Source organism: Oxyura jamaicensis, chromosome Z (genome assembly GCF_011077185.1).
Source record: "Oxyura jamaicensis isolate SHBP4307 breed ruddy duck chromosome Z, BPBGC_Ojam_1.0, whole genome shotgun sequence".
Classification (NCBI taxonomy): Eukaryota; Metazoa; Chordata; class Aves; order Anseriformes; family Anatidae; genus Oxyura; species Oxyura jamaicensis.
This window is the reverse complement of record NC_048926.1, coordinates 79,843,743-79,868,382: the sequence shown is the minus strand read 5'-3', so window position 1 is coordinate 79,868,382 and position 24,640 is coordinate 79,843,743. Positions and strand designations below refer to the sequence as shown.

The 24,640-nt window shown below is 36.5% G+C and overlaps 1 long non-coding RNA gene across 1 annotated transcript; it reads right to left on the bottom strand.

Moving 5' to 3' along the window:
- Positions 1–797: 797 nt before the first annotated feature.
- LOC118156769 lies at positions 798–8,240 on the bottom strand. Its single transcript, XR_004746427.1, has 3 exons — positions 8,167–8,240; positions 6,771–6,897; positions 798–1,037 (listed from the first exon to the last, which is right to left on the bottom strand). It is a non-coding gene; the product is annotated as an uncharacterized LOC118156769 (long non-coding RNA).
- Positions 8,241–24,640: the final 16,400 nt, after the last annotated feature.

Here is a 24,640-nt window from a genome sequence, read left to right as displayed (position 1 = left end):
AAGAAAGAAAGAAAGAAAGAAAGAAAGAAAGAAAGAAAGAAAGATCAAGGAAATAACGTATAAATATTTGAATATTTTTAATTTATTTGTCTCTTTTTGAAATTAGGATTCATTTTTATGTTTCTTGGTGAGATAAAAAAATGGCCATTCTATTTAAAAATATATATTTTTTCAGGAAAATGCTGCTGTACAAGTATTGTATTTTTTTATATTAAAATAACTAGAAATAAATGTAAATACCCAATGACTGAAGTGTGGCATTGTTTGTTTTATATTTTTATTAGTGACAATAATGCCTTAACAGCATTTTTGACATGAATTACCAAGCAAGAGAAAGGGGAGAGGGAGAGGGAGAGGGAGAGGAGAGGGAGAGGGAGAGGGAGGGGGAGAGGGAGAGGGAGAGGGAGAGGGAGAGGGAGAGGGAGGGGGAAGGGGAGGGGGAGGGGGAGAGGGAGACAAGGCACCTGACCATTCATAAGGAAACAGCTGCCTAAATAAGTGTTTGTCTGAGGTTGAACACCAGACCCCTGAATAATGTAGAAAAGCCAGGATTGTCAATAACTTGCTCCACTGAGCAGCTCACAAGAATGACAGGACAGCATTAGAACAACTTCCCTAAGCAGAAGTTTATCTAATCAGTCACTTCCATTTCAGAGCAGAAATTTTACATATTTTGAGTACCTACAAAATAATTTGTTCCTCTGGATTTGAGTATTTAAAAGTTAACAAGAATAATTTCTTAATACTGATCTACTTATGAGTGAAACAATGAGGATTAGATTGTTAGGGAGGTTGGAAGTAGCCTAAGGATATAATCTCTGTTGAGTTCAAGGCTGGATGGCTTGTGGAAAAAGAAACCCATAAGCACTATAAAGACCCATTTTCCCAGCTCAATAAAACAGGCCAGAACATGGTCTGATGGTTCACTCCTTACCAGGTGGACTGCTTGAAAGAAGGTTACAGTTATTCTCCTCCTGCACTTAAATTCAAGTGGAAAGATAGCTTCTGTTCTTTTTGTGTTTAATTAGGTCTATAACCTGTTAAGTACTGATAAGTATAAGACACAAACAATGACATTTTTGTAAATATATCTTAATGTATGTTCTTATCTGACTATCCAAGACTCCCATATTAAACCTTCCAAAGAAGATGTGGAAAGACATGGAAAAGAGGGATATATTGATTTATTAGCTGTAACAAAACTGAACATATTTATTTTTGTTATATGAAACAAATGACCCGTGTGTTCTGATTTACTAAATAAGTCTTCCAGCCCTTTTCTGAGATCTTTTTTCTGTTCTGCCATAAAACATGACTAGCTATATCCTAGACATATTTTGGGGGAATGAGAAAGCATCAGAGAGCCAACAGTTTCAGTAGTATCCAACTCTCCAAAACGTTCCTCATTGAAGAACAGTCATAGCTGCTTAGAGTAGTAATCTCTTTGTCAATATAAATCTGAATTTCTTACTTTCTAAATCAAATGCTTATAATGTAGTTTATCAAAACTGCAAAGTAGTCAGGAATGCTAACATTTTAAAACATAGAAATGGCTAAAAAAAAAAAAAAAAAAAAAAAAAGTGGGTCACTTCAGGCAGCCTTCTACATAATAACATAGTAGCAAGAGAGCATCAGAGAACAACATTTTCCAGAAAAAGTGGGCAAAGAAAACTTTCTGGATTATCAAAGTGAAAGCATAATTTTGTGGGGAAGGAAAGGTCTAAAGAAAAGGTCTTTCTAATACAACAAGCAACTCAGTGTATGCAATGGATAAAAAGTGAATATTGTCTACCTTTGAGTGGATGAAAGAAAATAGAAAGCAACTGAAAATGTACATTTCTTAGATAGCTGTTTCTGCATGTTTGTTGTGTTTAATAAATAAATAAAAAAATTAAATTATTGTAAAATTGTAAAATTAGATGTAACATTTGAAACGCATTTAATTTGAAATATTTTGAACACTTGAAACTCTTGCAATATGAAAAAAATTGCATTTTAATGTTGTGTTTCTGTTAAGAGAAAAGCTCTTCTTTTTGTAACTGATCAAGTGATTGTCCTGGTCATATATTTCTCCTAGTATTTGGAACTGGCAGCTGCCAGATGAGGTGAACTTCTGGTCGAAATGTGCATAGCAATTCAATTATTTGGAGAAGTTTCTCTTTTGCAATAAATTTTCAAGTAATTCTTGCAATTTAAGAACCATGTTAACTGGGTGATTGAAGTCACTTGCTCTTCATACTAATGACTTGTAATATCTTTGTGGCAAGACGTATTTTGAACATCTAGATATGTATCAATATAGAGCTTCTCTGAGGGATAAATTGAAAACTCCATACTCCACACTTTTCAGAGGGCTTATAAATATTACATAAATCCTTTAGAAATATCCCAGCTATAATTAATTGTTCTGATAATGAGTTCAAGTTTTCCAGACCTTGTCCCTACACAGGGTTATAATAGAAACTACAAGTAAAGACACACTTCCTGGGATGAAATTTGCAATCTGCATGTTTTATAAATCAGTGCCCTTTTTTTCTTTTTTTTTTTTTCCTTTTTTTTTTTTTTTCACAAAAAGAAAATGCTGAAGGAAAGTAAAGCCAGACTTTGCCATGTTACTGCACCCTTCTGACCTTGATTGGTAGGACCCATTGCACAACGTCAAGAATTGATGCAGTTTCTCACATGCTTAAGTGTCTGGATGTTTTGGTGAGTGAGGCTTGTGCTGCTGTACAGTGCAAATAAGGGTGGCTGAAGCTAACCCTTAGGGCCTCAGTCAAACTTAATAAGAGACTTGCCATTGATTTCCACAGGCTCTTAGATTCTAACAAGTGGATCCTTAGAACCAGAGGGAGGACGTAAAAGTAACACAACCCACAGGGGTGGGTTGCTCATGGGACATATCCACAACAAGGACATGCAATAACTAAAGCTTTCAGCAATGACTGCTAAATTCAAGTCATACATGCTTGGGTGTTTTGTTCTGACATCTCTTCTATTCAGCCCCCATAGGATGAAGTGGCAACCACCATATAAATAAACCCAGTTGTGATAGTTATTATTAAACATCTAGTTATTATTAAGCATCTTCAAATACATAACAGCATCATATGCATTAGTTAAAGGGTATATTTTTCCTTCTCAGCAATACTATTTTGAATAGGAAAAATGCTATTTGCATTATTTAAAATGGAAAAAAAATAAAATAAAAAAATGTGTATCCTCAGAGAGTTGTATTTTACTGTAATTGCAGGAAACGGAGTACCCTGCAACATTTAAGGGTGTTACAGGGTACCCTGTAACATTTAATAGTCTCTTTCAGTAAGAGAGTATTAGTCACAAACATAATGACCTTTTCTTTAAGTTAAATAATCCTCCTCCCTCCTCCCAAAAATAAACGCACAAACCAAAAACAAACAAAAAAGAAAACAAAGAGAATTTTGTTAATTTAATCTGCTAAAAACATTTAATACCCTGCAAATTTTCTGATGAGAATTTGTGAGCACTGCCATAGATAAGGATGGAAAAAATAAATAATTGCAACTATTCCAAATTTTATTTCTCTCTAAGCAATATAATCTCACTCCCTGAAATGGTAGTCTTCTTTTTTTCCCATCCAAAAATAAAAATGGTGATCTTGTTTTAAAGGATAATCTAATTTATTGTTAATGGTTTGAATCATTCAGGGGGTCAAAGGCATCTTTTACATCAATTTGCAAAAGCAAATTAATGTTTTGAAGGAAATGTAAAAGTCAAGTTGCTTGGGAGTACATTAAATTATATGCTAGTTAATGGTGTTAGAGAGATGGTTTAAAAATAAATTGCCCATAATACCTTTTAATAAAGGAGCTAAATGCATTTTTGTTCACTGCTAAAAGCAGATGCCTATTTGGCACTGTTTTGAATCCCATTTGCCATGTATATTTTGATTAATACTATGCTGGGTAATCTGCACTACGTGGTCTAGGTTCAGTAACCTCACTGTAAAATAATGAGCCTTCAAGAATAAAAATACATTCACTATAAAGTTGTATATTCTGAGGAGCTCTGAACATATTCAAATGAAATGGAAAAAAAAAAAAAAAAAAAAAAAAAAAAAAAGACATTTACCCAGTAAATTTGCTCAAAAGTGAAACTTGCATGTCTCGATTTGTATTTAGCTTTACATCTGAACTCTGAAAACTGGACAAGACATCAGCATTTCATATATGTTTTCTATAAATACCTATTCTTTGAGTCAGCTGCCACAAGACTCTGAGAAGCACCAGTCTTAAGGGAGCTTATGGCACCTGGGATGCAGCCAATAGCAATGAGTTCACTCACTAAGTAGTGTCTTCAGAAAAAGGTCCAGCACTCATATTTTATGAAATATGTAACATGATTTACCCAAGGTTGTCAAAAGAGATGAATTTCAGCCAAATGCAAGGTAATAAATAGTAATATGTGCTGCATATAGTTGACTTATAACCCTTGGCATTTTGAAACGAAATTCTCTTGAAGAATTCATTTTATACGTCATAAACTTTCCTATTGTTTTTCCTGTTTTGACTGTCTTTGTCATCAGATTTCTTGTGAAAAGTATTTCTCAAAACTGTAAATGAAGCAATATTTTCAAGAATAGTTATATAGGTCTCTATTTCCATGGTGTTCTTGGAATAAGAAAGTTAGTAGTGTAGAAAAATGGTCTATTTCATTAAATCAGAACCTAGGGGGAAAAAGAGGCAATAAGGTAATGTATATGTGAGCTTTTTTATTATTATTTATTTAATGATTATAGAAAAACCTTTTCCAAGGTTGAATGTTATTTGTTTTCATGACATACTCATGTTATTTGGAGGAAAAGAATAATTTAGGGTTTCTTTATTATTGTTATTAATCAATTTTGTGATAGAATGGAAAGTGCATTGATCCAATCATTTACACAGGAAAAACAAACATCTTTAAAGTAAGTGTAATTGAAAATGTGTATTATATTGTGATATGTCCACTTTAAATCTGCTGGCATAAACTGTATATATGTGACTATAAGCCCTCAAATATGAGTGAAATGCATGTCTTTTACTGCCACCCCATACATCTGAATTCAGGCTTCTGTATCACTAACAGCCTTGAAGTAACAACAAGGCATTGGCAGGGTGTGCTGCCTGCAAGTGAACCCTAAAATGGGTTTCTGGACTTCCAGACTTCCTATTTTGATGCATACATGATCTTTTAAAAAACCTCCCAGAATACCTGTGTGCTGGCTGATTCACCTCCCCAGCCACAGCAGGAGCACACAGTGAGCGCTCTTCACAGAGCCTCTGAGCTCTGTAAGCATGCTGTGAAGTTTCCCCAAAACACTGCCCCAGCCTTCAGCAATCCCTGGTTTACGGAGTCAGGACCATGACTAGTCAACCAGGACTGGCATCTGAGATATCACATCCTGCAGGTCTCAGACTCAGGACAGAGGTATGGATATGGTTTCTAAACATATCCAAAATAAAATTAATAAAATAAAATAAAATAAAATAAAATAAAATAAAATAAAATAAAATAAAATAAAGCAATAAAGCAATAATAATAATAATAAAGCAATAGTAATAATAATAACAACAATAATGATAAACCAACAGTGGACAATCTGGCTTTTCACCTATTTAATTTATATGAAGAAAGAGAACCGATCCATGTAATTACCTACTTTTCTATATAGAAAATCCTTTCTCAAAGGCTTTTCTACAATTCTCTTTCTTGTCATGTTAAGGCAGGAACTATAAATATGAACCAACTGTGGAGGACATCCCCCTAACTGAATTTTAGGATCTAGTTATATAATGTTCAAACATTATGGAACAGAGACAAAAATTATGAGTATCTGAACAGAGTGGTTCCTCAGTAGTGTTTGTAACCATTGCTCAAGTAATACATAAACCAATTTAATCTCATCTTGTCACGTTAAGCTCCAATGACAGTCAAGGAATCATATAAGAACTCTTAGAGTACAAGTCTTGAATTCTAGATATTTTTCCATGAGCCATAACATAGAAATAGAGGACCAGTTCAGATGAAGAAGTCTGCATTACTTCCCCACCAACAACATATTAAGAAAAAAGACTGATCCACTCCAGAACCTTTTGTTTCTTTATTATTCTAATATAAACTGCAATGAGCAGTTGGAAAGAAGCCAACTGGTTCAAGTACAACCTTAAAAAATTGATAGGAAGTAAAAAATACTTTTCAGGGTTTGGAAAGGTACATAGGTGCTCCTCTAGTGAAGCAAGCAAACTTGTCCCAGGCATGCTCTTCAGATATAGTAAATACTAAAATCCAAGTTCCTCTGTGATTTAAATTTTTGAGCTTTTGTGCACACTACAAAGAAAGGGGCAAGTAATATATTAGAATTTTTAAGTGTGTGCTTTTAAAAAATAAGCATCTTGTAAGCATAATCTGGAAGTAATTGGAAACTACTAATTATGAAATAGAATTGTGTTGGGCTTTGAAAGCAAGTGATGTTCAAGATGTTTGAATTCCCTGCTAAATTCCACATTTGGGGCAATAGAGGATATGTCTCATGGCTTGCTTTGCACATGGCCCTGGGGCAGTGTTCTCACCCCCTCAGCTGTAACCCTGATCAGGCAAAAACCATCAGTGGTGGCTATGAGGCATGTGTCTGGTTGTGATGGCTCAACCAGGCTCAAGGTAGATTTGGTGGAGATAGACCCAAGGGCTAATGGAGCATGTCCCAAACAAATACGTCTGGTATGCAGATATGACTCATAGTCAAATCATCGTACCCCATAAACAAAGGCCAGCTCAGAGCCTGTTGAGCTCTCCTGCACTGCAGCGGGTTGCATGCCAGTATCTTCCCCTTGAGCAGAGACGCCTCTGAGAACTACTCCTCGAGATCAAATAATTCCTTACCTGCAACAGATACAGAAGTGACTAATAGCTATCTTGTTGGAACTTTGCAAGTAATTTGCTATGCATTCTGAAACTTTGTAATCTTATCTAAGTGATTAGATGACAAAGGATTAATTGTGCATATAATACTTCAGGAATATACCATTAAATCTGGGATTTGGATAGGATCCAATCGTATCTAGATTCCTCAGAGGTGGACAGCAAAAGAGACTCCATTCTGAAGCTCAGGACTCAATGTGAGGATCTTCCTGACTCTTTAGTGTGACCCTGTCCTCTATGCAGTAAATAATCAAGTGACTTTGCCATCACAAATCTTGTTAATGTCGCTTTTACCATTATACATTTAACTGTTAAATCACTGTTCTACTCATGATTAAGCTTTGCTAAATCACTGTTTTCATCAATAAATATATTGCTATTTCTCTCCTATGAGTGAAGTGCATAACTCCTTTTGCAACAGGTCCAGCATATGCAGTTGGTTTTCTGAGGTAGGCTGTAATTTGAACGTTTAAATATTCCTTATAAATTTATGGAAATGCTGTTTCTTACAATGTGAATCTCCACAGAAGGGGTTCAACACAGAGCTGCTTCAGAGTTGATCAAGCCCATTAATAAAATCGTAAAGTTTTGTCCTCAGATGAAATCATGTCTTCAAGAAATCTTGCTGAATAAATAAATTATAAAAACTGCTTTCTGTAACAGAGAATTGGAAAAAAAAAAAAAATACACCTACTTTTATTTCCAAATGATTTATTTTTCCTCATCAAGAGAGAATAAATATGGGTGTTCTCCTCCATATATTTCTTGCTAGCAGTTCTAACAATTAAAATGTTTGAAAACTCTGCAGGGGTCTTATGTCTCCTGAAATTTAAAATTTTATACAAATCTTAAGGAATCTCTTATACAAAATTTTCAAAATTAGCAGAAAATGGATTATGAACTTAAGAAATATTTCAACCACAAGCTCTGCCCCAACTCACTCTTTCTGTTGGAAAAAATGTAAAGACCAGAGTTTCCTAGGTTATGCTGGTGGTGCTTAATATCCATTAGAAGAATATGAACAGTATGCATTTACTTATATAAACATGCATACATATATATATATAATGTATGTGTAAACTTATAACATCGATTTTAAATTTTATGTTATCTATAAATACAAGTATTGTGTTGACACATTGTGACGTACATACAAATATATGTGTACTCACTAACACATATACACATATTTCTAATTTGAGATTTGCAAAAAGGGTGGAAACCACTAACCTGTGTCTTGATAGGTGATATCAGGAAGATATTCTACTATTTGATTTCTTTAAGTGGCCTCCTGGCAGCACAGAGTTTGAAGAGCAAAAGAAGACAATAAATTATCAGAAAGGACAACTTGACCTGTCAAAAAGACCCTCTGCTCTACAACCAAATACATGTGAAAAGTCAGGCTATGTAACTTTATTATCATTATTTAAAAGAAACATCCTAGTGCTACTTTTTTAAAGCAAAATTCTTTCAGGTGACCCCATTTACCTAAATTAAGTATCACTTTCATTTTGTGAAACTCTTAAAATGGGAGATTTACAAGGACAAGACAAGAGGACTGGCAGATGTTCTTTGATTCATTCATTTGAAGGGAAGGGCATTTGGAAATGGCACTGGCACAGAATGACATTTGGAATAATGGCCTGTGATTCTGTTGGCACTTTTAGTGTTAAGCAAGTGATCTGCAAGGTAAAGTGGATTCACAGTTAGAGTCAGCACCAGTGCACAGGTCGCCCGTAAAAATAGAAGATTCCATTATTCTTCAGGCTCCCTAGAGGGAGCAAGGTCTCCAGCATCATTACCAGGACTAAATCTGACTTTTCTACCTCCCCTAATTTCCTCCTAGTAATTATAGGTCAAGCACTCTTTTGTAAATTATAAAACCTTTGTTCTTATCAAAAAATGAATAGCTGAAGAAAAAAAAAAAATAATATAAGAGAGTTCGAGGAAAAAAAAAAAAAATCAATTAGAAAACCAAGCTAATTTGGTATGACCAAAGACTGTCAGGCATACTGACAGTGCTCTATTATGCAGTCATTTGGGCTCTTTCAAATTAGTTATGTTAATGTCCTGTGAGTGAATGTAACACTTGGATGGGACAAGATTTCTGCAATTAATTTCTGCAGTCAGTGGAGAGACAAGCAAATTTATTTTCCCCCTCTCTGGGAATTGGTAGTGGAGGGTGTGAGGTAGAGAAAGTGCATTTAGGAACAGAGTACAAGCTAAACACAAGCCCTAAATAAAGCAGAAACAATGGGAGCCAATGCCTCCTCATTCATTCAATTGACAATGTTTTGCAGCTTAAACCTGTTTTATTAATTATGTTTGACATTTCCTTAATTAGTTTCATTTACACCAAATCAATCCCTACTGCTGTATGGCATCATTTATCATTTTGAAAAATTTGCATACTGAGTGCTGACTTTTTCTACTTAATTATACATTAAAAGTGTCAAGCGTGCTTGCTGCCTGGCATTATCTGCGCCAGAAAGGTTTGTGGCTGGACTGTGATGGTATTAATCATTAAGAGCCCCCAAGTGCTGCTGGGTAATATCTGGGGAGTCGAGTGGCTCTCATTTTAACGCTAGAGAGCAGAAGTGCTTCTGTAAAATGACCCAGAGCAAAAACAAAATAAATGACCTAAAACACCCGGTCTACTGTAATGCTTTGCTCTTTCCATGGAAATATGCTCTGGGAAACAGAAAAAAAAAAAAAAAAAAAAATAAAAATAAAAAAAGTGTTTACTGTTAACTATTAGCCTCCTGCACATTGAAGCTGCAGAGACAGTTCTTTTGGATAGCTGGTGTTTTGTCTGATTGGGAAACGTGCTGCTTCATTTAAGTGCATATTGATGGCTGAGTAATAGACCAACCAACGCACGCATGTGTCGGGCATTTCTGGGGTTTACTGACTGTTATTTTTTACTATACAGTATTTAAGATAAAACACAACCAGGCGCTAACATCTATTTTCTGAAAACCCAAATATTACGTGACACCTCATAAGAAATCATCAGGCATTCCTTAAACCCATAAAGAAGTGCTTGTGATACATCCTTCAAGCTGTTATGCAAGAATGTGGCTCCAGCCACAAGTGATTCCCAAGTGGAGAACTGAAGAAATACATTGCATGCAGCACTGATGGTCTCCCTGTAAGGACTGATGTTCTGGTGCAGGTATTTCCGCGACAAATTAGCTGCGAGGCTGATGACTCGCAGGTGCACTTCCACATCCAAAGCACCAGCTGCTTTTGCACAGCTTTAACTACTTATCAGCAGCCCCTTTCAGAGAAGCTCTTCCCCTCCCAATAGTTATGCCCATCATTTAACTCCTTCTGAGACCCCGCGAAGACTGCTGCCCAGTCTGACCATTCATTTCAGGAAAAATTGAATCCATTACATTTACCATGTTCTCTCTTCTTCCATATGCTTACTTAGGATCTGGGCCAAAATTAACATTTTTGGCTAGCCCAAGATCATCCACAGCCAGTTTGATTCCTGCCTGTAAAAACCAGTTGCAAAGCCTGTTTTGATGATATTTCAGAACAAATATAAAAACCACAGAGCTGTAGTAACTGTTATTAAATATTTCCAGAGCCATGTTAGATATGTCATTTTACTACTCCTTCGCCCCTGAGCAGAACAAAACTCAAGCAGCTAGGGCTTGTAGTTGGGAAGAGGTGAAAGTCGGAAGTCCTGGCTATCAGGGGAGGTCCCACTTGACTGGCGGCTAGCAAACGTGATGCCCATCTACAAGAAGGGCTGGAGGGTAGACCCAGGGAACTACAGGCCTGTTAGTTTAACATCAGTGCCAGGGAAACTCATGGAGCAGATTATCTTGGGTATCATCATGCGGAATTTGCAGGGCAAGCAGGCAATCAGGCCTAGTCATTATGGCTTTATGATGGGCAGGTCCTGCTTGACGAACCTGATCTTCTTCTATGACAAGGTGACACACTTAGTGGAGGAGGGAAAGGCTGTGGATGTGGTCTACCTTGACTTCAGTAAGGCATTTGACACCGTTCCCCACAGCATTCTCCTCAGGAAACTGGCTGCTCATGGCTTGGACTGGCGCACGCTTCGTTGGGTTAAGAGCTGGCTGGATGGCCGGGCCCAGAGAGTTGTAGTGAATGGAGTCAAATCCAGTTGGAGGCCGGTCACTAGTGGAGTCCCCCAGGGCTCGGTACTGGGACCAGTCCTCTTTAACATCTTCATCGATGATCTGAATGAGGGGATCGAGTGCACCCTCAGCAAGTTTGCAGACGACACCAAGTTAGGTGCGTGTGTCAATCTGCTCGAGGGTAGGAAGGCTCTGCAGGAGGATCTGGATAGGCTGGACCGATGGGCCGAGGCCAACGGTATGAAGTTCAACAAGGCCAAGTGCTGGGTCCTGCACCTGGGGAGCAACAAGCCCAAACAGAGCTACAGGCTGGGAGATGAGGGGTTGGAAAGCTGCCTGGCAGAGAAGGACCTGGGAGTAGTGGTTGACAGTCGGCTGAATATGAGCCAGCAATGTGCTCAGGCAGCCAAGAAGGCCAGCAGCATCCTGGCTTGCAGAAGAAACAGCGTGGCCAGCAGGTCCAGGGAAGTGATTGTCCCCCTGTACTCGGCTCTGGTGAGGCCGCACCTTGAGTACTGTGTTCAGTTTTGGCCCCTCACTACAAGAAGGACATGGAGGTGCTCAAGCGAGTCCAGAGAAGGGCTATGAAGCTGGTGAAGGGTCTGGAGAGCAAGTCTTACGAGGAGTGGCTGAGGGAGCTGGGACTGTTTAGCCTGGAGAAGAGGAGGCTCAGGGGTGACCTTATTGCACTCTACAGGTACCTGAAAGGAGGCTGTAGCGAGGTGGCGGTTGGTCTATTCTCCCACATGCCTGGTGACAGGACGAGGGGGAATGGGCTAAAGTTGCACCAGGGGAGGTTTAGGTTGGAGATTAGGAAGAACTTCTTTACTGAATGGGTTGTTAGTCACTGGAATAGGCTGCCCAGGGAAGTGGTTGAGTCACCATCCCTGGAGGTCTTTAAAAGACATTTAGATGTAGAGCTTAGGGATCTGGTTTAGTGGAAGATTTGTTAGCGTTAGGTCAGAGGTTGGACTCGGTGATCTTGGAGGTCTCTTCCAACCTAGACTATTCTGTGATTCTGTGATTCTGTGAAGGCTAACTCAGGGGGAAAACAGGACATCACCACAAAGTGAGCTGGCATTGGGCATCTATGTAACCATCCTCGGTTTCCTGTTCCTGAAGTTGAATAGATCATTTGCAAAATCTGTGATACTAAAAAAGAAACAGACCTTGTTTTGTCCTCCCCTCCTCCCCCAACTCCCCCCCATAACAGCCAAAAATAAAAACTAAAAAATAAACGCATGTTGTGTGTCCATTAGTAGCCCAGATTTAACTTATGTTTTCTCTTTATTTTTTTAGTTTTTGTTTTATTGCACACCTCAACAGCAGCATTTGTAGACAATCCCAGGCATGTCTGTTGTCCCCACACCTGCCATCCAGATGCCAAGTGTATGAAAAAAAAAAATATATATATATATATATGTAATTGAAAGTTTCTGTTTCAGGAGGAGAGAAAGTGATAAGGAAAGAGCTCAGTAATGCACATATATTATAAGGAAAGGCAACAAATTTCTGAGGGGGAGCAGAGAGGTCCTTTGTAGTCTATGAACCAGTGTCTCATGGCTCAGTGGCTGCTCAGAGAACTGAGGAGGAGGAGGAGAGGTACAGCTGTTTAGACAGGAAAAGGAAAAAGTCCACAGATATCATGGACTCACAGCCACGGGAAAATCATCTCAAGCCTTGTGTTGGTGTCAGGTGATCCACTCCCACCAGGTGATCCACTCCCTTACAAGCATGAGGGGCTGGGGAAATGTCACAAATGTGTGACTTTCTGTGTGCTCCACTTGAAAATCTTGGTGATGGTTCCACTCATGCTCTGCAGGGCAAAGCCCATCACTTCTGAGCTCTGCATATCAGAATTTCTGAAGGCATAAGTGTGGACATGCCTGGTAGTGTCATTTGCAAGGGATCTCTGGAGATCACCTGCTGAAATCAGTGTCAGCTCCGTAAACACACTGGTGTGCTCAGGGCCTCACTCAGTGTGGCTTTGTGTATCTCCAAGGACGGGGAGTGACGTGCCCTCCCTGTGCGATGTGCAGGACGACTTTCCAGGGAAAGCAGTCGGCACTCGGGATGGAGGAGCAGAGCCCTATTTATTCCATGTAATTCTAATGGCTCTTGGCTGCCGCCAAATAAAACGGCTAAGCATGTGTCTACCCCTATTATACAGTTCAGAAACTGCTTAAAAACTGGCCAAAAGCCGATGACACATCTGACATACTGAGAATGAGAGTACATAATATGCTTGTTAGTCTTTCACATCTCAGTCATGATTACAGCTGTGATAGATGCCTCCACCACAAACTGAGCAATCACCAGTGAACCATATGCGGCTCGTGTGGCCAATTTCCAGAGAGCTGTGCACACCATTTCTACTCACCTCCTGAAGGATGCACAGGGTTGCTGCAAAAACAGAGGCAGCTCATCTCACAGGATTATTAGCAGTAAAGTCTGCGGCACTTGAGCTTATTTTAGCCAACAGAGCACAACACAACTGACTTAGAAATGCACTGATGTGGAGGAACATGGGATGAGCTGTGGGATTTGACATGACAGAAACTAGACTTTAATAGCAATGCAAATGGTTGTCTGATATTTCATATATAACTGTGTATTTTGACACAGTATCATACTCTATAGGAGACCTGAAAGAGTTAAGAAAAGAATCTTTTTTCTATGCTATATACCAACCATGCCTGCATTCATGTCAGAACCCAAACTTACTATGTTTAATATTCAAGTTCATTTTCAAATTCCTTCCCATTAACATAATATATGCTATTTTGCAAGCCTGGTCAGAGAAATCTGTAACTAAATAATTTTCAAGTTTCCTTCATATCCAATGCATTATATGCAGTGTGAAATTATTTCCCCACTCTGTCCTTCATAGAAAAGTAGAAGAGCAATACACAATGTACATGATACTGTTATAAAATGTATTACAGGCTTCAAAAGTTACTATATGAGTAGGGACATTGACAATAATGAATCCTAAATGACCATTTAATTGTATATTTTAAGCCATACCTGATATGCTATTATAACGTAAGCATTCAGAACTAGTAGAACACGAAAAATATCAGTACTAAAATTATTTTTATAAAAACCTTCTCTTTCTTACAGTGCTGCAGCATAATATTTTTAGTCCAAATCCTCTTGTGAGTATACCCATACAGAATGTCAAAATTGTGAGAAGCATAAACATAAAAGAAGCTAAGAATTTAGGCCATGCCTAATTCATAAGTATTTTTTGTTTACACAAAAATTTCTAATAAAAATTTAATGAGAAAATCAAAGATGGAGAGTCTGAGAAATTCATGCAACAAAGCTGGGAGTCACCCAATCATATATGTGCTGGATTAGAAACTCAAAATTCAGGTGGGCTTATAAAAGAGCAGGACCAGCCATCTGCTCCAAGCAGACCAGTCTGTGTGTGGAAACTGAGCACAAAATCTCCAGCTCTTACTGAATTATCTCTGAGATTTCAAGAGATGCAATATGAAGAATGTCAATAACAAATGGTGCTGCTTTAGGTATGCCAGCACCTAAAAATGAACAAATCTAATGCTTTAAATATAAACCTCTAGTCTTCAAAATTATACGTGTTTATACTAATACTGATTTTGAATCTCTTAAAGATTCACTTATATAAAATTCCATGAACTCCATGCATAAAACATCCAATTGCCACTATTGAATGCACAGTAATAAAGTCTTATTTACTTGCTTTACTTACTCATATGACCAGCATTCACATCAACAAAGAACAAGACTACATAGTCAATCTTCAAAAACTGTTGTGTCTATTTTTACCAGTTCAATGTATTTTTTCTCTTTATTTTATTTTTTACAATGACATTCAAATGAACTAAAGATACCAAGAGAAGCTTGTAATAAATATACTACAGATATTTTTTTTATCACACTGACATAAGAATAACCATACTTGTATTTACATTCAGTGCATGGCATTTCAGATATGCACATTACTGAGCCCAGTTATAGTGCACAATTATGTAATTCTACTCGTCTATTCATAACAAAATACAGTGATTTTCAAACTAAAATATAGTCCTAGATCCTACTACACACTTAAGCTCAAGATTAATTTAAAGAACTTCAATAATTCCACTGTACCATTACACAGAACTTTAAATGTAAAAACACATAGTACTGTTGACTTCAGTAGAGCTACTCACAATGGTAAGCCTTCAGAAGATCAGTCTCTAAAATTCTTTAAATACATTAAACCATTTGTCCCCACTGAGCATTAAATCTCTTGTCAGTTGAGTATTTTTTAATGAATATACTTTTGAGTTTTGTCATCATTTGAATGACTCAATTAGCAGAAAGTCACCTCCCCCACCTTTACATACCAGTAAATTCCAAAGAAGTCCAGAGAAATAATCTTGCCAGGTCCTGCTAAAAAGTCCTCAAGACTGGAATAAGCACAAGAATTTTGACAGAAATTTACTTTCTTCAAAAAAGTATGAGAGTATTCTTCATAATTTCCCCAAAATAAGTAACCATAAAAAATAAAAAAGAATAATAAAAAAAAAAAAAATAGACTGGAGATGACATAGTTCTTGCTTCATACTTTATTCTTAAACATCTTATTCCCAGAATACATCAATTTAAAATTTAGTTAAGATATATGTTAATTAGTCATACAGTATTTTGTATTTTCCTTTTGGATAAATTTTGTAAAAAATCAATTCTATCCCAAAAACTCAGTTTATAAATATTTATAAAATACAGATTTTGAAATGTGTTTAAAAAGAAGCCCTCAAAGTAATCCTTTGGCATGTGTTATACTATTTCAGTAATTGTTTTTCAGATTTTCCCCAAAATAGAAATTAAAAGAAAAAAAAGTTGATACTTTTTACTATGTGAAATGTTCAATGCTTATGATTTTTTTCTTTTAGTAATTTTGTCTTGCAACTTTATTAAATAAAGAATTCTATCATACATTCCTCTTTTTAATTTCTAGTAGTAGTCACCCATCTCTGAATGCATAATTTCCCACATATTAGTGCGGCAGATATTTCTCACTTAATGTAATCAAATGATATACGGAACGAACTTTTCAGAGTCCTTGTATCACTGCTAAGATTTTACCATAGGCATCATCACTGTGGAGTGGAATAGCAAAATTTCACATATTTCCACTTGCCTTATATGTCTATCATGACATATAATATGTCATATAATATAATGACAACCTCATAGGTACTCTACATAAAGGGCTATTGTGTAAAAGTATTAAGATAACATTATGGCAAAGGCAGGAATTCTGAAAAAAATAAATGCAGACACCTGTCTTCTTTTCAGGGCTCTGGATGTGTAGGAAATAGTGATGGGTGAAGCATCTTGGAGAAGATGAATTCCTTCTCAGCTCAAGGCAATGCCACTCGTCAGTAGGGCCCTGTGTGAGAGAGAGATGGTGGTGGTACACAGACGGGTGAGTTAAGAGGGGACTCCAAAGAAGAGCTGCCACTGAAGAACTGCCCATGACTGACACCTTATGAATCCTGAGGGGCCCAGGTGTAAGCTAAATATACTCAAGTCTTTTTAAGATGCCTTTATGTTAAGCACCAGGATGAAATATCATATCATTTAGATACTACATGCTAAAATAGAACGTGCCCTTATGTTTCAATGGAAAAATAAATGAAGGACATAGCTGTCACAATACAATCATTTTCAGAGAGTTAAGGAGAATTCTCAACTCTTAGGTCTGTAAGACACAGACTGTAGGGTTTTCTAAAAATGTATCACACACTCCATAAATCAACAGGCAGGACTGACCTGAGGCTGGCTACCAGCATTTCCTCTGCTCTAGGAGAGTGATCCTTTACTTCCTTTATTTTATTTTTATATGACAATCCTGGGGAAAAAATAAAAAATATTTTAATTAATTTATTTTTTGCCTGACTTGTTGGTTTAAAAATAAATAGCTAAAGCTAATAGAAAAGGTATAAATAGCCTATTAAGTTTTTTCTCTACTGTAGAGAGAGTGGAAAAGGGATTTTTGAATAGTGTGTAAGAAATACAGCTTCACAGAAATAATAGTCAAATCCTGTTTGCTTTGCTAAAGTGAGCTCTCGCACTAACAATGGAACTACTTATGGATGATTTTTTTTATTTTTCTTTACTGTTCAAAGATACAAAGTGTATGCACCAAATACTCTCCTCTCTGGCTTTAAAACAGGAGCGACTGAAGCTCTGCTAGGGGTAAAATTCAGTCTGTATGAAAGTGAATTAGAAGTTGATGATGGATCCCCAGTTGCACAAAGTTCTTTGCTTCTATTTTGGATCAAGACCCACGAAGGTCCAGGAGGTGGATAAAAATGCACTAAAACCACCACCAACAACAGCAAACTTAAGAGCAATACCCGTCACTTTTAAAGGGACAGTTGAATAACTTTTGTGTTGAGGTTTCTACCATCAATGAAATGCTGCAAGACTAGTAATGTTGTTTCAAGTAGGTGAAATATTGCTTAAGAAGTCATAACAATAACACTTTGAATTTTGAATAAAATATTAGGGAGTAATTTTCAAACTGACTCATTTTCAAACTAGAGAGTTAAAAGAAGGTTATAAATCTGTTCTTACACACTAAAACACATGGTCTGATATTCTAAACTGATCTTATTGTTTTGAATTCAGCAGGAAGTTGAAACATGCCCAAATAATTAGCTTGCTTAAACAGCCTGTTTGTGGATATTTTGTGCTTGTAGAAAAATTTAGGTATTTTTCTGTCAGGTGAATTAACAAACCCAACCTTTAAGACTCTCAAAATGCATCAAGATTTCGTCCTTAGCAAAGGTTCAGTGGTATCAGAAAAAATAAAAAATAAAAAATAAAAAAATAAAAAAAAATCCATTGACCTTTTCTTTGTGTATTTTGCACAAATAAAGTTTAACTGAGTTTTCACCTCTGCCAATGAGCCTTAAAGAATATCATATCGGGTGTACGGTTAACTTGGTTCTGACATCTCATGGAAAGAACTGACAAACACTGACTTTACTTAGAAAGGTCTCTTAAGGCTATATATGTGCTCACATTCTTACCTGATATAAGTAAAACAAACAAAAAACAACAACAAAAAATGCACAGACAAAAAAAAAAATCACAAAATTGTTTTCAGTACTGCAGTGCTGCCTTTTTGGATGACTCATAAAACCATAATCTGTGATGCTGAGAAATTAAGCCTATGTTATAGGCTTCACGCAGACACAGAGACACTTTTTCTAGCTTTCATCCACACTGATCTTTCAAGCCAACCCCCACTGGAAACACTGTTTAGGGACACTACATTTTTGTTGAACACTTGTCCTTATAAACCTGTATTTCAAATATTTCAAGTCTTCGTAATTGAATATTAAACAATAGAGTTTTCCACAATGAAATTGCCCACTCTACAGCCTCAGTTATCCTTTGATAAATTCAAAACCACTCTGCTTTTTCCTTATGCTTTCTGCTTGAGGCCAACTGTCTTAGAAGTTTTATTCTTCAGGAATGTCACATCAGATCAGTCTTCAGTCAGCCATGGAAGGACATTATGATACTTTAATCTGTTAAAATGATCCTTGAGAATTTCTAAAAGTAATTTCTCTTTTGCTTACTCACTTACTCACAATCTTTGATACTAATTAGGCAATACTTAATCTCCTGAGGAGGATCAGAATTACAGTTTATTATAAACACAGGTGGCACGTATTTAAAATGTTTTTGCATGCAAAGCATTTTTGTTTATGTTCCATCAATAGTGAACTACTAGAGTAATAATAACATGGTTTATGTTCATTTTGGACAATTTTTCATTCTGGGGAGAATATACAAACAAAATAACAAAAAATTTAAACCAAGACATTTCAGTAGTAACAAAGAGGTAAAATCACTTTTTTTTTTTTTTTTTTCATTTACATTTAAGGTTTAATTTATAGAGTTATGCCTCCTCTTTAGAAAATTTTACATTGAAGTTTACTGCTTGTTATTGAGACCCAGCTAAGTAAATAGATATGTCAATATATGACTACCATGTATACAAAACATGTATATATATGTATATTATGTATATATGTATAATATGTATATTATAATTGAATATAATCTAGAAACAAGAGGACTTAAATTTTATCTGTGCACCAGGTAGTAGAGGAGAATAGGAGTCACACTGATACGAGCTGTAGGTAGGTAGCCAGTAGGAGTGAGGATGAGGAAACACAGATTTCAGAACAGATCAACGATAAGAGCACACATCCAAGATTCACTGCAAGCTTATGCAGCCCATGTGCTGCCATATCTTCTACTTCTACTTATAATATTAACTACATTAGCGGAACATGGTTACGTCTCCTTGTAATGCAATCCTGTTATTATTAAACTTAGTGAGTACATCTAAAGAGACAACAGAGATAATAGGAGAAACTGATATGAATATTACAGAGGACTACTTGAGTTTAGTGTATTTTATGTATTCTATTCAATAATAATAATAAAGGTAGAGATAAATTATGCAATCTTTATAACAGAATGTTGAGTTTTATTCAATTAATTTGATTTTGGATTTCATGACACTTCCCAAGTTATATTAACATTTTACAAAGATATGCTAAGCCTCGCAATCAGCGAAAGGCCAGTTTAGACAGATAAGGCTTCATTTCATCCATTCATGGCATATTTTTTTCTGATATAAACATTTAATATACCCTAGTATTTTTGTGTCCATTTGGATATACATTACAAACTCAGATTCAAAAGAAAAATTAGGGTCTGCAAATGTACATCAATTGTGGCCAAAAGCTGATGTTCTCAGGAACCCCATTAACCAAAACTGCTATGTATCAGAGAGCTCTGGTAAGTTAAAATTTGAGTTAAGGCAGCCTTTTCAAATGTCTACTCCAGATAATTCAGTTAAACTGTCATATTTAAAAAAAAATAATAAAATATTTCAGAGTTGGTACAGAATGAGATCATTGTTAGAAGCCTCTCTAATATGCATGTGCATTCATATGCATTTTTCCCCAAGGTGATTCACACAGCTGGCTGTGGAATACATTTAGTAGACTCTTATACATAGGGCTGTCTTTCTGTCATAATCTTTCTTTTCATAGGACAATTTGTGGGACTCCATGATATGCAGCTAGCAATGCCTGTACTCAAATGAAGTGATACTGAATTTCTATTATGCATGTGCCTTGGAAACCTAGCAGCTCACCATAAAGATTTTATTCACACAGCAGATTTGTTGTTACTTAGATAGTTTCAGACAATTTCAGATTTGAATGGACATGGCAGGATCTGACAGCATAAAAAGAAATACCAAGAGAAAGAAGCATGTAGAACCAAATGATATATGATGCAACCTAGAGAGTAACAAAGAAAGCAGAATGTCAAGGTACTCTTGTAAACAACTGTCTTTCAAGGAACTCAAGTTCCTTTTTTTTATAACATTTTTAAAATATTCAGTATGCATTACATAGGGAATAGATAGATGCATAGATAGATACATATACACACACTTGTACACAGATGCCATGCTTGTCAAAATTCTTTCTTGTCTTGTAATCTTTCTGGGATCACTTTTAAAAATTTGTGTCTAAGCTGCAAACATAGAATATGCAAATCTACATATCAGCGAAAAGCATACATAGAATTTACATTTCTCATAAAGTTTTTCTTTCCAGTTGCACCTGCAACTGGATGTACAGTTTTGTTCATGTATTGCAGCAGACAGTAGTGTATCATTTTTAATGCAGACATTGACTCTTTATTTCCCACCACATTTAATTTTTCATTTTCCAATACCAAGGGAGGAAATGTTTATATATATATATAAAGCTGAAGTCCTGCTCATTGATGCAAATGATGAGAGAGACACAGTATGTCAGAGAATTCTTCTCCATCTATGTACAGAAAAGGGGCAGAGCAACAGTGGCTGAAAATTTCCTGCACATTAGAAGATATATATATATATATATATATATGTATGTATGTATGTATGTATATAAATATATATATATTTAGGGGAAGTTGTACTTACACCCCTGGATGAAAGCATCAGTGTCAGGATTTCCACATATAGTCAGTCTTTCATTTGGGATGACAGAGAAAGGAAGGACAGGATATATGGCTTAATCAAGCCACAATTTTATTAATCGAAATCACCTGGGAACAATCTGTCAGTAACTCCTACAGCACAAGTCATAACTGTTTTTTTATTAATTCCCATGTAATGTGCTACATCAGGTTCCCTACCTCTACATAACTTCATAACTCACAGATACCACCCCTCTCTCCTATGACAACTAGCGTGAGGGAAAGAGAATCATCCCCTCACTTGCACCAGGCAGCAGGACCTCTAGCTTCATCTCTTACCCTCTTTTGATGGCATATTTCTTAACTCTGCTTTCAGCTCCAACTTAACAAAGAATTGGAACTTTTATGCATGAAATACACTAATCATAGGTTGGAATCAATTATCTTGTGTATAGCCCCCACCTTCTCTCCCCCTCTACCTCTCTTCTCCCTTTCCACACACACCTTTCCACTAGGACAAGAGGTCACCTCCAAGGAGAAAGTGTTGTTCCACTTTTCCATGCAGGAACACTTCTTAGTTCTCCATGGTGGGAGAGACAAACAGGAACCTCAGGCACTGAAAAATAAAAATAAAATAAAATAAAAATAAAAATACCAATGTATAATATCATGCAGATATGGCCAAGATCAAATATGAGAGATTTATGTAAGAAAAAATTACTGTAACACCGAACTGAATCCTTATGAGAAATGTGGAGTAAGGACCAAGGAAAATGAAATGAAACTGAATTATTATTATTATTAATAATAATAATAATAATAATAAAAGTTGAACAGAAAGCAGGGAAGCCATTTCTTCCTAGGACTCCCCAGGAAGGTGCAATCTGATCTCCATACCTCTACGTAAGGGAAGACAGCATCACTAACAACACTGGATCATCTTGCTACACTTTCTGGTAAATCTGCAGACAAACGTCAGTTCCTGTAGATCTTCCTCCCAACTATTTTAGAGCAGCATGTGTCAAATTACAGTACACAAAGATTATTAGGAATACTGTTAAAGTTTGATTATAAGTGATAGTCTTACGGTGTGGTTATGTGCAGTAGAGGGAATGGAAATGACTACCTAAAATGACCTTTCCAGCTCTTTGTTCTTGTGCTTGAAAAAGATTAGATACATCAGATAAAATTAAACACAGTGAAGAAATGCTTTTATATAGCTATTTGCTTGCTTACATGCAGAAATGTATTATATAATTCATGGATAACAATGGATGTAAGAACAAGGCTGCAGCTTTAAGTATGCATTTGGGACATTAACTTAAAATAAATGTAATTAACCTTTATTTGTGCTAGTCATGGACATTACAGTGAGTGCATTTTTGAATGAGTAAGTTCAAGTATCTTTTTGTAGTTCCTGGAGCAGAGTACAATGTGGAAAGCTTAACCATATTTATAAAAGCTCTGTGCAATCTTTCTGTTTCAAACATAGGATCTTCAAGAGGGCAGAGCCCCTTTGGTAGGGGTTGCTAAGATACCCGTACCTATGAAATCAGCATTCTTTCCATCCTGCCTTCTCTCTCCAGGTTTATAATCTCTCGCTCAAATGAGCAAAAATATCCTTTGATATTTCATTGTCTGAAAAATGTATTGACTTGATAGCGGGAATACTCCTGCACTGAAGAAATCTGGGGAATACTTTGACAGCAGGTAATCAAAATCATCCTCGAATTGTTTCATCCTGATTATTAAAGGGAATCCAACCTCCAAAGTCAGGCCTCCAAGCCCTTGCCCTTCTAGTTGTGCATCAGAGAAGAAATTATGGTAATCTTAAAATCCTATTGATGCTGAAAGGCATTTCATCAACTGCAAAAATTAAGAGTGAGATGCAGAGGATGTTTTTCTATTTAGAGGAACCCCTGCTTATATGAATAGGCTTCATGTGGTGACTCTTTTGAAGCTGAGGACTTCAAAGCAGATCACTGACTTCCAGTGGGATAATCACTTAATGCAAGAGTGGGTAGATGGAATTATTACCATGCAGTCAAGCTAGATTTATCCCTCCTCCCCCTTTTTTTTTTTTTTTTTTTTTTTTTTTTTTAAGAAGGGAAAGGAAGGGAACAAGGGAAGCTTTGGCTTCTCTGTACCCACAGTTTAAATGGGGCAGTTGTTACATTGTTAAGGGCACTAATCTCACAAGGCATCAGCTAGAAAGTACAAATAAAAGTCAAGAATGTGCAAAAAATGTAAGTACCTTTCATTTGTTTGAAAGAACAACAACTTTCAATCTGCACTACAAAATCTTTGCATTGTAAATCCCACTGGTCAACTTTGTAAATAAGATCAGACCACTGCACCAATATACTTTTCTAATCAACAAATAAAATGCCTTTGGGGAAGGTCATTTACATATTTATATGAATGCAGATGGAGTCATGGCCAAGAGTGAAAACTGCTGGATTAACAAAGTTTCCTGATTAACAGAAAGTTTGTATAATTTGTTAAGAAGTCTGATTTTGTAAATTTTCATGATGTACTGGGTAGGGTTTCTAATACAAGGCTTGATCCTTTAAGTTAGAACCAGCAGAACATTTCTTTCTTAGCTCTTATTAGAAAAGTGAATAAGATACTTTTTTTTATTTTTATTTTTTTCTTTTCTTTTCTTGGAGGATTTGGAGCCCTTAGTTTTACATAGGTTTATTCACATTAGAGACAATCAGGCCATTGCCTGAGTTGCTCTTGTGAGTCTGGATCTGTTAGATAACACTTCCACCATTTTTTCACTATTTTTTTTTTTTTTTTTGCCATTACTTTTTTAAAAAGGGGGAGGGACCATGGAAGTCTAGCTAGCTGATCTCACCTCACTATGCAATTTAATCTACTGAATGCAACTGGAGTGAACCGGGCATCTGACATCAGATACCTGATTGTCAGACCTGTGGTGTGTGCTTGACAGATCTTGACTGAGATGTATCATGGATCAAAAATAAATAAATAAATAAATAAAGTTATTGTTTGTTTTTGTGTGCTTGTTTGCGTGTCTGTGTGTGTATGTGAGTTGACTGCCAACAGGTCTACACTCCAGATGTCACTGGCACAAGTGTGGGATGTCCCATAGCATGTGGTGTCATGCTGAGCAATAAAAGCTGGGGTGAAGAAGTGTCACAGTAAGTGTCACAGCTGATTAACCATTACAGGTCTGGTCGGATTCAGGACTCTGAACTCTCACAATCACAATCACAGATTCACCAACGAGTAACCACCCTTAGCACTGAAATACCACAGTCACGGATTCACCAATAACGTATAACCGCTCTTGCTCTCGTTGTGGACAATGAGAACTATCATGGCTAGGAACAATGCAATCAAGTGCAATTTAATACAGCAACAAGTACACACGTTCTTTGGATTGCCAGTGATAATTTAGAGTGAATCTAGTCAAACATATCTTAGTTATGATTCGTGAAAAGTTTTCCAGTCTCCTTTTAAAGGAATAGGCTCCAAGAAATTCAGAGTGCATGCTCACTGAGGGATGGTTGCAC